Below are 13,447 nucleotides of genomic sequence, written 5' to 3'. Positions count from 1 at the left end.
CTGGAGGTATTTAAAAGACGTTTGGATGAGGTGCTTAGGGACATGGTATAGTGGTGGTCTTGGTAGTGTTAGGTTTACGGTTGGACTTGATGATCTTAAAGGTCTTTTCCAACCTATACGATTCTGAGATTCTGTGATTCTGTAATTAATGGATCAGTGCATGGCCAAGGACAGAAATATAGATACCAGCAGGGTCTTTTGTTTTCTTAAATGTACTAGTGAATGTTTGGGGGTAGACAAAGGGTAGGTCTTAAAGCTCTCCCACCCCATAGAATCCTAGAATCAGCTCATGATGTGGCTGCATTGAGCCAGGCTCACCATTTTAATGTTCTGGTGGGACTATGGGCACCCAAAGCTGTTGGCATTGTAGTAAATAGCATTAATGAATCAACAGAAACTGAAAGCATTAATTAAGTAAAATTCTGTCCAAAAAGCAGCTATTTTTATACCAGAGTCATAGTCACACCCAGCCATACCCATGCAGAAATTAATATAATATAGAATAAAGACAGCTGAGATGGCTTTAAATATCTTGCTTTGGTTCCAGCCGGTGTCTAAATGCTTTAGAGAGCTCCTCGTAAAGTCTTGCCCTATGAAGTATTAAATCTGAAATGTTGTGCAGGAAGTCTCTGTCTCCCATGCAAGCTGAATTATCTGTGTTTCTACTTGAAGTCATTGTAGCACACATATGAACTCTTTTTTTTTTTTTTAGCTTGATCAAATGATGTCTGAACAATTCAAAACTCGGCACAGATCAAGGGAAGCAGCTTGGCTAAAAATATCACAAGTCCTGAAAACACGTACATTTGACTCTGCAAGGTGTGACTTCAAAGTCCATCTGGTGAATCGACTGTTCTTAAGGTTACTGAACTCTGTTAGCTCTATTTCTTAGTGTTAACTGAAAGTAAAAATGCACAAAATTAAGTTGCTAAGTATTGGGGCTTAATGGGTTCAAGGTTTCACCCATAGATTCCTGTTGCTGACAGAAATGGGTAAGATTTTCAACAGCAACTGCTAATTTCAAATGCTGCAGATTTGGTGTGACTGTTTAATGATCCTTACTCTTTACAGAAAGCACTGGCAACTTGCTTTCTAATGATTTGGCTTCTTTAAGAGATGATGTGATAGCAACATTTTTTCTGCCGTTATTTTCTTTTCTATTAGTAGTGTTTCCATGTGGAGGTAAAGTTGCCATCACTTTTGTGGTTTGATCTGCACTGCTGTAATGAGATGTGTGCACTACTAGCTATGTCTATCAGATGTTAGGATCTCTCTTCTAATACCAGCTAATGGCCACATAGTATCATTGATTACTAAGCAGAGTTGCCCATTGATTTCACTAGACTGCTGGAAAATCAATAAAATAATGTGGTCCAAATTTCACTGAACAAAATCTACAGCCCATTTTATTTGGAATATAACTGACTGTGTAGGGCAGATTACACATCAGGTTATTTTATGTGCCTGTTCATTGTGAACTGACTAAATGTGAAAGCCATTAGCATTTAAGAATGGAAAATAATATAACGCACACAGGGGGTCTAATTAGCTTTCTCCTTCTGACTTGTGTCATTAGTTACACTGGTGTAAAGTGGGTATAAAATGCTATTATTCTGGTCCAGGTTTTTTTTCTCACTAGTATAAGTGACTTGGGGATGTGTAGAGCAAGGGTTAACTGAGAAATTTTATTTAAAGTTTTATGCTATTTCTATACTAGTTTTATAAAGGAGATAGCATTTCTGTAACATACTCCTGCTGTTTCATTTCCGTTACTCTTTAGTAGTGATGAGACCAAAGATCAGGTCCAGAGCGTCTGCCTTTTGTTATATGATCTTGACATTATTCAACACCTAAAGAGGAAGGATGGTCCAACACTGAGGGTATTGGCCCTCTCATTTCCATAGCCCAAGTTCAGTTCCCTATTTTTATGCAATTTGTGCAATGCTGCTAAACCTGCACAAAGCAATATCCCACAGAAGTGCTAGGCTAGCACTATCTGAGCTGGTGTTTTTGAGGCTGGCAGAGATGTGAATTTGAACCCTGGAAGTTTCATGACATTTTTATAGGCCATGTGTACTAATTACCCATGGATCTCGCCATGCTTGAATGTCACTGCACAGCCAAACACCATCTCAGCAGTCTGAGCTTCACTTTCCCATCTGTGAAATGGAATTTATAATACTTTGCTATCTCACAGTGGTACTGGGAGGAAAATACATTTAAGAGTGTGAGATACTCATATACCAAGCTAATAAGGGTGTTGGAAATCCTTGGAATATTTAGTTACGTTAATTTGATACATCACTTTAATTCAACATAAAATATAGAAAGTCTTAAACCTTTCCCATGCAGAATTTAGTCTGGCTCTGTGATGTAATGAAGACATTTAATTGCATTCTTCTCTTGTATTTTGCTGATGAATAAATGACTCTCAGCGGTGTTGTTTTCAGGGCCTGAACTTCAAGCATCTGCCAAGAATTTTTTTTTTTGCCAGGCTACCCTAGCTTTTACAATCCAGACTTGGGCTCTATCCCAACTACTGCAGCCTGACACTAGGGTTGTTTTGTTTTTTTTTTAAATTTTACTAAAATAATGCTATTTTCTTGCAACTAGAAGATGCTATGCCAATGTGGGGTAGGAGTCAACTGAGTAACAGTCTTTTCTTTACATCCCAATGATGCAAGGCAGAATTTAGTGGACTGAAGAGCTAGAGGCAAAGTCTGACAGACAGACTTTTGAATTGCCAAAAAAAAAAACCAGGCGGCAGAGTGTGGTCTGCCCTCTCTAGGCTGTGCTTTCCTCTCTCCCAGGTAGAAAGAACAAAAGGGTTTGAGAGACCTAGAGCTGGAAGGGAGATTCCATATTATGCTGTCAGCATAGCACAGGAACACTGCAGATCTAACAACCTGCTAGGAAGTGAAACTGTGGAGTCATTCCTATTTTTCAGACATGCTGAAGCACTGACTATGGATTATTTGTTTTGTTTTGTTTGACCCTAACTTCTCATTGATTTATTTTTGCCTTACCAGAAACAGTTGGCAGAGCAGAGAAGTCAAATACAGTCTTCCAAGAGAAAATAGCTTACGACAAAAGATAAACACAGGCAAGGAGAATTAAAAAAATCCTAGAAAGAAGGTGAGATGAGGTGATGACAGAAGGGAAGAGGTGTTTGGAACAGAGAGGGTGGTGCCAGAAATTGTGTATACAACTCCCTTTTCCTTAGGAGAAACTCCACATATTGCCAAGGGCTCAGGCCGGAGTGGGATAAGCTTTTATTGTGCTCAGCAGAGTGAGAGAAGACAACCATTTAACCACTGGGACTTGGGCAATCTGCAGACTACATCTGCTACGGTCCTTTTACACAGAATTTCAATCAGTTTTGAAAACTGTCCTTTGCCTTCACTCAAAAAGCAGTCAAGAGCGACTCAGCACTGAAGCTACTGTCGCAGCATATGATGAGTTTTATTCATGGCAGTAGGTAAATACCAAAGGTGATGCACGGTTCCACACTTTGATGCTACTAATTAGTCAGTCAGTTATTTAAAAATTAGCCTCTAGCAAAATATTTAAAACGTCTCTATCAATGTTGGAGAATTCTTCAGATTCAGTCTCAGACAATGAATAAGTAAACTTAGCCTGAGGCTCAAAAAAGCAATGCATTTTCTTAATTTTATAGTCATTACTGGATGATAATTGCTTTGTACACTCCTGAATGAGTAGAAGTTGTGATGCTTCCTTCTGGGCAGCCATATTTTAATCATCTTGTCAGACTTCTACTTAAGGACAGGTGTCCATAAAAGCATGCTAATGGCATACCTGTTTTACCAGTATAATGCTTCTGATATTACTGGAACTGCTTATTCACTTCATTGGGGCAAAGGCAGGTGAGCCCAGGGGTGTGTGATATCATTCTGAGCTGGACACTCTGGCTAAAGAGCTTTCCAATCTACAGAAAGCACTTACATAATGCCTTTCAAACTGAAAACATTGCATTTTTTTTCAATCCTTAACTATTTTAAGGTTTCTCATGAGAGATTGTACCATCTTCCCAATGGTGAAACCAACAGCAGACATCACTGAATTGTCCTGAGAAATGTCAATGCATTTGGTATAACCTGGAAGAAAAAAGTCAAAGTGAAAACAAGAAAATTTCCATTCAAAAATAGACATGTCAGGGAGGGGTCCATATGAATGAAATTATGATTTTCTGTCAATAGTATGTGAAATTTCTTCATCATAGAGATCACTGACAATCAAGGATACTCATTTTTATTTTCTGAGTAAAGAAAGTGAATGATAGCCAACAAAGCTTTGCAGATAAATATGTGTGACATTTACAGTGGTTGGCTCACCTTATATTTCCTTTTACTAGTTTTAAGATCATATTTACTGTTGTTTTTGAAGATCTTTATATCCCTCTATCCTTTCTAACATGAAGACATATTAGGCATAAAGCATAAATCTGTTGCTTTCTTTATTATGAGTTGGCCCCATAAAGGCAGATTTATGTCTTTGAAGTTTCTAAATAGTGACAAAATCAAGCTTCTGATCTAAGAACTTTCTTTTAACACTGTGTCTCAGTTAAATGGGATCATAAGTGAGGACACTTCCTCTAGTAAAAAAGTCAAAAGTCATTATAAAAGATGTTCTCCTTTTTCTCCTTATGGAAGATCATCAAACTTACAATGTTGGATTCAATACGGAAGGTAGTATTAACCTGCAAACTATATGGATGCAGTGCTGGAAATATTCTGTATGGCTCCTTTTCACCTTTCACCAAGTCAGTACAGGAGAAAGCTGCAAGTTCACAGATGTTTTTTTTTCTGCTGCCATCATGGTTATTTTCAAATGCATTCTTAGATCATGCATTCCTAAGGGAAAGTCCTTTCCTCGTCTAGCACAAAGCTGATCGCTTTGCTGCTGTCCTTTTGATTTAGAGAGAAAAATCCCATGTCTGATGTACAACTTTGATTTCCTAGTAATTAAAATTGCAGTGTGGGAGCTCATCACTCCTCCTCCAATCCACCCTGCTGAGGTTCAAGGCTACCTTTGGAACATTTCCACCCCCTGATGCAGTAAGATTGAAGAGAAGTCCTTGTTGCTGTTTACATAGTTCCCACAAATTCACTAAATGCTTTCTGAATCTACAAGCAGGTGAGCTACTTTAAAGCATGAACCATGGCTAAATAGAACACATATTTGTACTGGGTTAGTCTATCACCTTTATAAGGAAAGTGAGTGGTCTGACTTTTCTGTCTTTTAAGTCTCTTTTTTCTGTCTTTCAAAAGGACATTGTCATGGGAACTTCTAGCGCTACAAAGATCAATAGAAAATTTTACTTATGTGTTAGTTTTGGAGAAATGAACCGTAACAGTTAGGTTTTCTACAGCATTATCATCACTGAACTGAAATCACTCCCCATCCAAGTTACAGAAACTTTTCCACTGACAAAGATACCCACCTGTATTGCACAGATATAAGAATAGAAATCAGTAAAACGCTCCTACAAAATGATTTGGGTGGTCTTGAAACATCTTGAAACAAGACGATTTTTTTTTTTTTTTTTGGGTAAAAAGGCAGTCCTAGAAATCCACCATTTTACAAATCTAAAATAAATATTTTCTTTCTGTATCTTCCCCCAAAAGCTCTTGGCAGTTTCACTTTTGCACTTCAGGCCAAAACTAAAATTGACATTAGCTTAGAAATGGGCTGCCAAACCGTATTTTCCTCCCCATCTTTCCTTTTCTGCCACCCCAGGGTGACTGTCAGTGAGCCAGGAAGGCTGTAGGTCAAACATAAAACCAAAGCATGTGATTCACACAATTTTTCTCCAGGACTGGGTACCAGACAAGCAGGGATTTGTGATGCTTAGCTAGAAGTATCCTACTTGCATACTTATTCTTAATTTTCTACCATTTTCTACAGACAAATAATAATTATTAAAAAAAGCCTTCCATCCATGTCTTCAAAGCATTACTCTAATAGAAAATTATGAGAAAAAAACTCTGGCACTCTTATTAGCATGATATATGAACCAGTATTCATTGTTAAGCAGAGGACTGGAAGTTTACCTTAAAATAAAATACTAATTTGGAAGATTTATGTAGTCTTGCCTGCGTTGTACATATACTTCTCTGCTTCACAGTGTGGAGCAGCCACATCACCATGCCTCAAGGAGGCAAATAAAAGCACTGAAGTTTATAAATCACTCATTTTCTACAGTGTATCAGCACTGAGTTATTTAGCACAGTCACTTCTCTTATTTTGACACATTTGGGAAAATTCACAGCATCTAATTGGCTTTCAAACTCCCACTTCTACCTATGTGGCTTGTTAATCTGTCATTAGCACACACGGGATGTAAAAGAAAACATGTAGCATAGGAATATTGACTGGCTCAAGAGCTGCTAAAAGGTTTCATGTTGCACTGTAAGTGCCTTTTTCATCTTGGCTTTTTTTTTTTTTTTTTGGTATTTACAAAATAGAAAATAAGTCTTTGAGTCTTTAGCTCATCACCCTACTGAAGTACCATGGTTTGACAACATTTTCTCCTTTATTATTGGGAAAAAAAAAATCCATTTTCCTGGCTGCAACAACCATATCCCTGTCTTTTGTTGATGTGGTTGAGCGATATACTAAGGATGAGTGCACAGTTTGGGTACTAATCTAACTGTGGATCCTGAACCCATCTATGATGTACCCAGGTTGCTGGATGCCTGTATGGGTCATGTCAGATAGACATAAAATGTTGCCTTCTGATTACAGTGTAGAATAAGGGCAGACTCCAGAAATTTGGTTTTAATTTTAAATGTTCCTATTTTGTGTGCAGACTGGATTTCAGTTTCTTCTTACCTGACTAATTCGGCACTCACAGAACAAAAATATTACCAGGCACAGAAGTTTAGTGGAATGCCTATTGTGGGACATATGTTGGGTATACAGAAATGAAAGAATTACATTCTGCACTTATTTAGACTTCTGACATCTTAGTTGAATTCAGTGGAATTGCCCATGTGAGAGTGGAATTCAAAATATTGTCTAGTTTTTGTTTAGTGATTATATCCAGAAAAAAAATCTTATTGAAAAAAAAAGCATAAGGTATATATAGGTAAGCATAAGGTAATATACCTATCAACAGTAAGCCCCAAAATTAGTTGTATAAAATTCTGGAGAGCAGTATTGCAACCTTAGCAATGCAGTAAACTGGGTGGACTGGGTGCCTGAGGAACGGAGGATGAAGACAGTCCAGAGCAAGACTCAGATCACATGCAGTCTGTCTAAATTGAGACTTAGGCATCATATTCAGAGGTGTTTTTTACTCCTGATGCACATTTTTTGAGCATCTCATCTCAGGTTCTCACATATTTGAAAAAATGAACTATTTATTTATTTATTTATTTATTTATTTATTTATTTATTTTAGCAATTCTATTTCCCAGCTCTGTTGTGAACCGTAAAAGGAATTTCTATGACAGGCCTAGGTTATTAAGTGCATGCAGAATGCTCTTTCACTGCTGACACTAATAAACTTAGCACAAAACACAGAAGCAATGGACACATTCTTAAAGTCACAAAATTCTCTTGGGGGTTGAACTTGGTGCTGTTTGTGAGAAGTGATTAGTGCTCCCCCCCAGAGCTGGAGCCCTGCTTTCAGTTTTCCCTACAGGCAGTTCAGCTTTGACTCCCCATTGCCAAGGAATACTGCTTGAAAAGACAGGGAGATGAAAGAATACTTGTTTCAGGCTGTTTACACATTTTACATTAATCGGTTATTGGATAAAAAACACAGTTTAGGGACTGCTCATGTTTCCCTTTCAAAGGGCAGTGATTTGATCAACAGTCAGTAGTGTCGGGCACCCTCTTGTATGACTCCTGTGGTGAAATATGTTGCATGAACTATCTTGCATGGTTCTAGGTGAAACAGCAATTTGTTATCCACAAAAGAGGCAGAAGAAGTCATCATAAGGGTCTCTAACATGCTAACTGGTGCATTTCCTGAAGTGAGTGATAGGAATTTGATCATCATAAAAGTAAGGAGATTACTGAATTAGCTGTCTTGCTTCCTGGGTTTGTCATTCTTATGATACTGCTATGTAGATGATGGGCAGCATCACCGCTGTGGCTGAAATAACCAGAGACCTCATTAGCATCGTGGTGCCTCAGTCCTTACGTAAAGACTCACTGTCTGGAATGTCAGATGGGCAGAATCTGCAGCCACAAATGTGGCATGTATGCCCAAGTCCTACTGAAATTCAGGTTCCTAAGGTCCACAGAAAGTTAGATGGGATAGTCTGTGCTTCCTGCTATGTAGCTCCAGAAGGTTTCCTGGGAAGGGAAATATCAAATGACCTTCTGGATACGACCAGTTTCCACGTAACTTTCATGGAAGAAGGAGAGTCAAGATTTCAGATACACTGAATTGCTCTTTGAAGACAAAGGCATCTCTTCATTGGTTGCACAGGTATAAGCTCAGCTTGGGATCTCCAAGGGAGTGTGCCAGGGTAACATGCCAGCCTGTTTAGGCATTGCTGTTCCTAAATTGAAAGATCAAAGTTAGCAGTACGAACCCAGAAGAAAGCTGTTACAGCTGTTTGCAGAGATCTTCTGTATTATTTTGGAAGTATAAATTGGATTCCTGCACACTTTGGAGCTCTTGGTAACATGTTCAGACCTTCGGGAGGAACAAACTTAAATATCAGCCTCTTTCATTAAGTTTGGTACCCAGCATTTTTTATGGCCAATGGTGGGTCCTCTTAGCTAGTTGAGCTGTCGTAGCTCAGTAATCAAGTGCTCCAAAAGCAGGAAGTGCAACATTCTAGGGTTACTTTGGACATCATTAATTTCTAACAAAACATCACATAATTCCTAGTTCTGTAATTAATATCTAGACACTGTGGCTGCTTCGGTAAAAACTCCCATAAAATATCTTCTTGAGACACTATAACAAAAAGAATCAAATTATTGCCTGAAACTCTGAACTTTAAAATCTTGTGTTTGGTATAGGACTTACAAAGACCAATCCACCTCTACAGGTTATTAAACCTTCTTGGTCCATGTAGCTTACTGGTAGGTTACTGACATACATAAAATTATCTCACTTTTTTATATTTGTATGAAAACATGTGAACAGGAGCAATAATACATCAATTGTAACTGTCACCAACGAGAAGACATTGTTCATATTTAAGTAAAAACAATACAGCAATGTAATCAAGATCAAATTAGGTAATTAACAATTTAGCCTCAGTAATTGGAATGGTGCTTAAGCAAAAATAATTTGTACCAAAAATAAATAATCTTTATGAGTGCTGAAAAGAATGATCTTCATTTGATTATAAACTAAACTAAATGACTTTTCTCAAGTTAATTAGGCATTTTACCTAAATGTTTTTAATTCTATTGCTGAAGCCGTACTATTACTTAATGACTAAATTGCAGCTTAGAACCAATTATGATGCTTCTTTTTCAGACTTTTGTTTTTACCCAACAGCTATTCCCCCACTTCCATGAACCGAGACACAGGGTTTATAGGAGGCAATTCTCAATAAATTTCCAAGTTTACTTGTTTTCTATCAAAAGTTATAGATGGTAATTTCAAATATCTTCTACAGAATGTATTTAGGTTTGTACTTTAATGAAACTGTTGGAATTAGGGAACATTTCTTTCATAACTCTCCCTGCAGTGGCTCTTAAAGATGCAGTCACAGACCAAGGCATACAGCCATATTTTCACACCTTAAAATAAAAAAGCTGATGGGTCTCTCAGCAATATAAAAGAGAAAAACCTGGAAAATAAATTGTTGGGTATTTATGATGTTTTCAAAATGTTTTCGGCTGTTGCAGTTTCGCTGGACTTTGAATAGAAGTTGAGTGCAAACAGAAAACAGCGTTCTTCTTTACAGGTCCCCTTCACGGGCTGGAAGAGACTGGTGAAATTCCAGAATGGAAGTAATGAGTGGGATTCTTATTTTTTCATTTTTCTTTGTGGAGACTGGAGATTCTTGGCTTACTTAAAGAGGGGTCTTGGTCTTTGGTTTTACAGTTCACAGGCATTGATTTAATCACTTTATGATATCTTTCTGCAAGGTGTAAGGCCCTCCAAATGACATTAATTAGTGTTGTGTGTATTTGCCCTGGTTTCAGCTGGGAAAGAGTTAATTTTCTTCCTAGTAGCTGGTACGGTGCTGTGTTTTGGATTTAGATTGAGTCAGCATCAGTGAGTAACATTCTAAAAAGGGTTGATTTAATCTGCAAGGCACAAAAAAAAAATTAAAATATCAGGTTGCATGAGGTGATTTTTTGAGGATACTCAAAATGGTCCAATGTATGTACAAGATATTAAGGTTAAATTGTATAACTAGTCTATGGAAAGGTAGAATAAACTAAACATAGCCAGTTGAGGGGTGAGGAGTGGGACTTCGTGACAACCAGCTATTCTGCATTTACTCATTAAAAAATTAAAAATAGGTTTAACTTACTGACAAATTTCTCCGGCTTCTTTTTTATTTAAAAATAAAACAGGTTGAAATGCAATCTGTAAAGCAAGCCAATTTTTTTTTTCTGAAGTCTTTTTTATATAACCACAAGCAACATTCCAGTTCCATTGTTATCCCTGGTGATATCAATAAAAAAGTGATTTTTCTTATTCTTGCCTTGTCAGTAAAGAATCAGGTGGCCAATGTACAGTGAAAGGATTTCCCATTTGGAATCATAGCCTTATTTTTTCCTGTTTATGAATAACAAATTGCTTGGATTGCATACATAAATCCATACATATGCTCATAATTTGTGTACGCACTATGAAGCCAAAGAAATTATTTGAAATTCTCTTATGAGAAAAGAGTCCACATCCCTTCTTTTAAAATCTAGTTATTACAGCAGAGGAGGTAAGACTATAATGACTTGTGAGAACAAATCTGCAATTTTCAATTCAATTTTGTGAAGTTTATGAAACTATAAAGAACAAGAGGTTACAAGAGTGTATGTGTGTTATTCAAAATGAGACAATTTTAATTACATGTGGTTTAACTGAGACTGTATGATACCAACTTATAGGAAAAAAAATGTTTAAAAAGATGTATTGGTTCAGCCAGATGATCAAAATGCAGACTGTCACACGTTGCCAATGGCCAAATTAGTGACATGCAAGATGGCTGAAGTCATATATTACTTATGCTGACTTATGGATGTGAAATAAGAAAAGATGATTATTAGCAAAGATCCAAATAGCTGAGAGACGCAAAATGGACAGCTTGTCATATTGACGGAGCCTAATGAGTTTATAGTTGAATAGGATAAAGATTATAATGAGAGGAAAACGCAGAGTGCATGAAGCTATGCAGTAACAAGAAAGATAATGACTGCTGTAACAACACATGGGCTTACAACCAGATATTGTCCATCTACCACTTTGCAGAACATCTGCTGACAAAGCAGTCTGGTCTTAAGAGAACAAGCCTTTGCTCATTTTCTAATGCATTAGAGCTTGGAGTAGAAACAGTTATGAACTATATTCTTTTTGTCAGAGACACAGTTTTCCTATTTCAAAGCATATAAAGATAATTGGGTTACTGCAACTGAGTGAATTAAGATATCTCAGTTGAGCTGTAGTAACTGACTGGCTGAGCACCTAGTCCACTGCAAATGCAACGTCGGACATTACCTTAAACCACTTTCATGGCAGGAGAGTGTACAAGTAGTTACTGCAGGAAGGTTAAAAGGTGCTTCTGTAGGCTGTATGTGCATGCAATTATCTCTCCATATTGTCAATGTTGCCATATATCATAAAGTTGTCAAGTCTTTATTATTTTCCCAGTAAGTTTTCATTTTCTAGAGTTACTTGTTGCTTGCTTAAGGATGTACTAAGTTCCGCTGCATAAGGGGAAAAAGCGGAATTTAGCAGCAGTATTTTAAGATAACCTATTTTAAAGGATGAAGGAATGTTAAAAGCAAGTTCTAGGTATTGTATGGCACACAAAAAAATGTTTCTTATCTAGATATAGCTGCTTATATATCTGGTAACTACAGAAAGGGAAGACAAGCAAAAAGATCATCTCTTAAGCTTGAAATGCCAAAAAATCCTTAATGAAAAACGTTTGCCACATCAGGCTACATCATACGTGAATGTCTCAATTGGATAGGAAGACTGAGGATATAGCACCAATAAGTATCTGAACTGAATAGAAAAGATAAATGTCTTAGCTTTCTACCTAAAAAGGGAAATTAAGCCCCCTTGAGCTTTATGCCTTTTAGAGGACTCTACTGAATTGTAATACTTCCCTCTTCTCAGATGTAATCAGCTTTCCTGACTCTTACATCTGCATGTAAAATTCTTCATTCTCTCTCTTCTTTGCAGAGGACTTTCCAGAGGATATGTTTAAGACACAAGTGACTGTAGCAGAGTATGGAATTAACTGTCAAAATGAAGAGCAACAACCTGCTAGGAGCAGGGAATGTTTATTTAGAGTTTCCGAAGAAACCCAGAGATGAAATAGCTGAATTACTAACACAGATATCTAACCTTTAATTTAAAACTCCTTTACTGAAGACTGGGGGATGGCAAACATGACAGCAGTTAAAAAAATAAACCTGGAGGACATTTGCAGAGTGGCTAGCCTGTAAACCTGGTGTCTACAGTGGGAAAATTAGGAGAAACTATTAGGAATGGAATTGGTGTACACGTGGATAGATGTACTTTACCTTGGAAAAGTCAGCATGGCTTTTACAAAGGGAACTACTGTCTTGAGAATTTATTGGAGATCTTTGAAAGGGTCAGCAGGCATATGGATAAAGCTGATCTGATTGATATAATCTATTTGGATTTAGATATTAAGCAGCCATGCATAAGAGATAAAAGGTCATAACTTGGATAAATAATTGGTTACAAGACAGGCAACAGAGAGTGGGAGTAAATAGTCAATTCTCCCAGTGAAGGGAGGTCAGCAGTACAATTCCACAGGGAAATGTGCAGGGGATTGTTCTGCTTAATATGGTTATCAGTGACCTGTATAATGGGGTGAGCAGTGATGTAAGAAAGTTGGATGATGATACTAAATTATTCAGGGTAGCATGAGATCTGACCACAAAAAATTGCAGAAGGGTTGTATGAGATAAGTGAAAGAGCAAAAAAAAAAAAAAAAGGCAGATGAAATTCTGCATAGCTAAATGCAAAATGATGAGAAGAAGAAAAGACAACCCTCGTTTTATATACAAACGATGTGCACTGAGATAACCATTGCCACTCGGCAGCAAGTTTTTGTTGCTGAGAAAGAGATTTCCACTGAAATGTCAGCTGGTGCTCAGTATCCATCACAAAGCAAAGGGTAGGAATTATTAAGAAAGTAATAGAGAGCAAAACAGAGATCACTGTTCCACTACATAAAGTCATGGGTTCACCCGTATCCTAGAATATTCTATGCAGTCCTGAGCCTCTCATATCAAATGCATG

The sequence above is a fragment of the Mycteria americana genome, chromosome 1 (assembly GCF_035582795.1).
Source record: "Mycteria americana isolate JAX WOST 10 ecotype Jacksonville Zoo and Gardens chromosome 1, USCA_MyAme_1.0, whole genome shotgun sequence".
Taxonomy (NCBI): Eukaryota; Metazoa; Chordata; class Aves; order Ciconiiformes; family Ciconiidae; genus Mycteria; species Mycteria americana.
The sequence above is the reverse complement of the archived record's forward strand: the minus strand, read 5'-3'. Positions refer to the sequence as shown.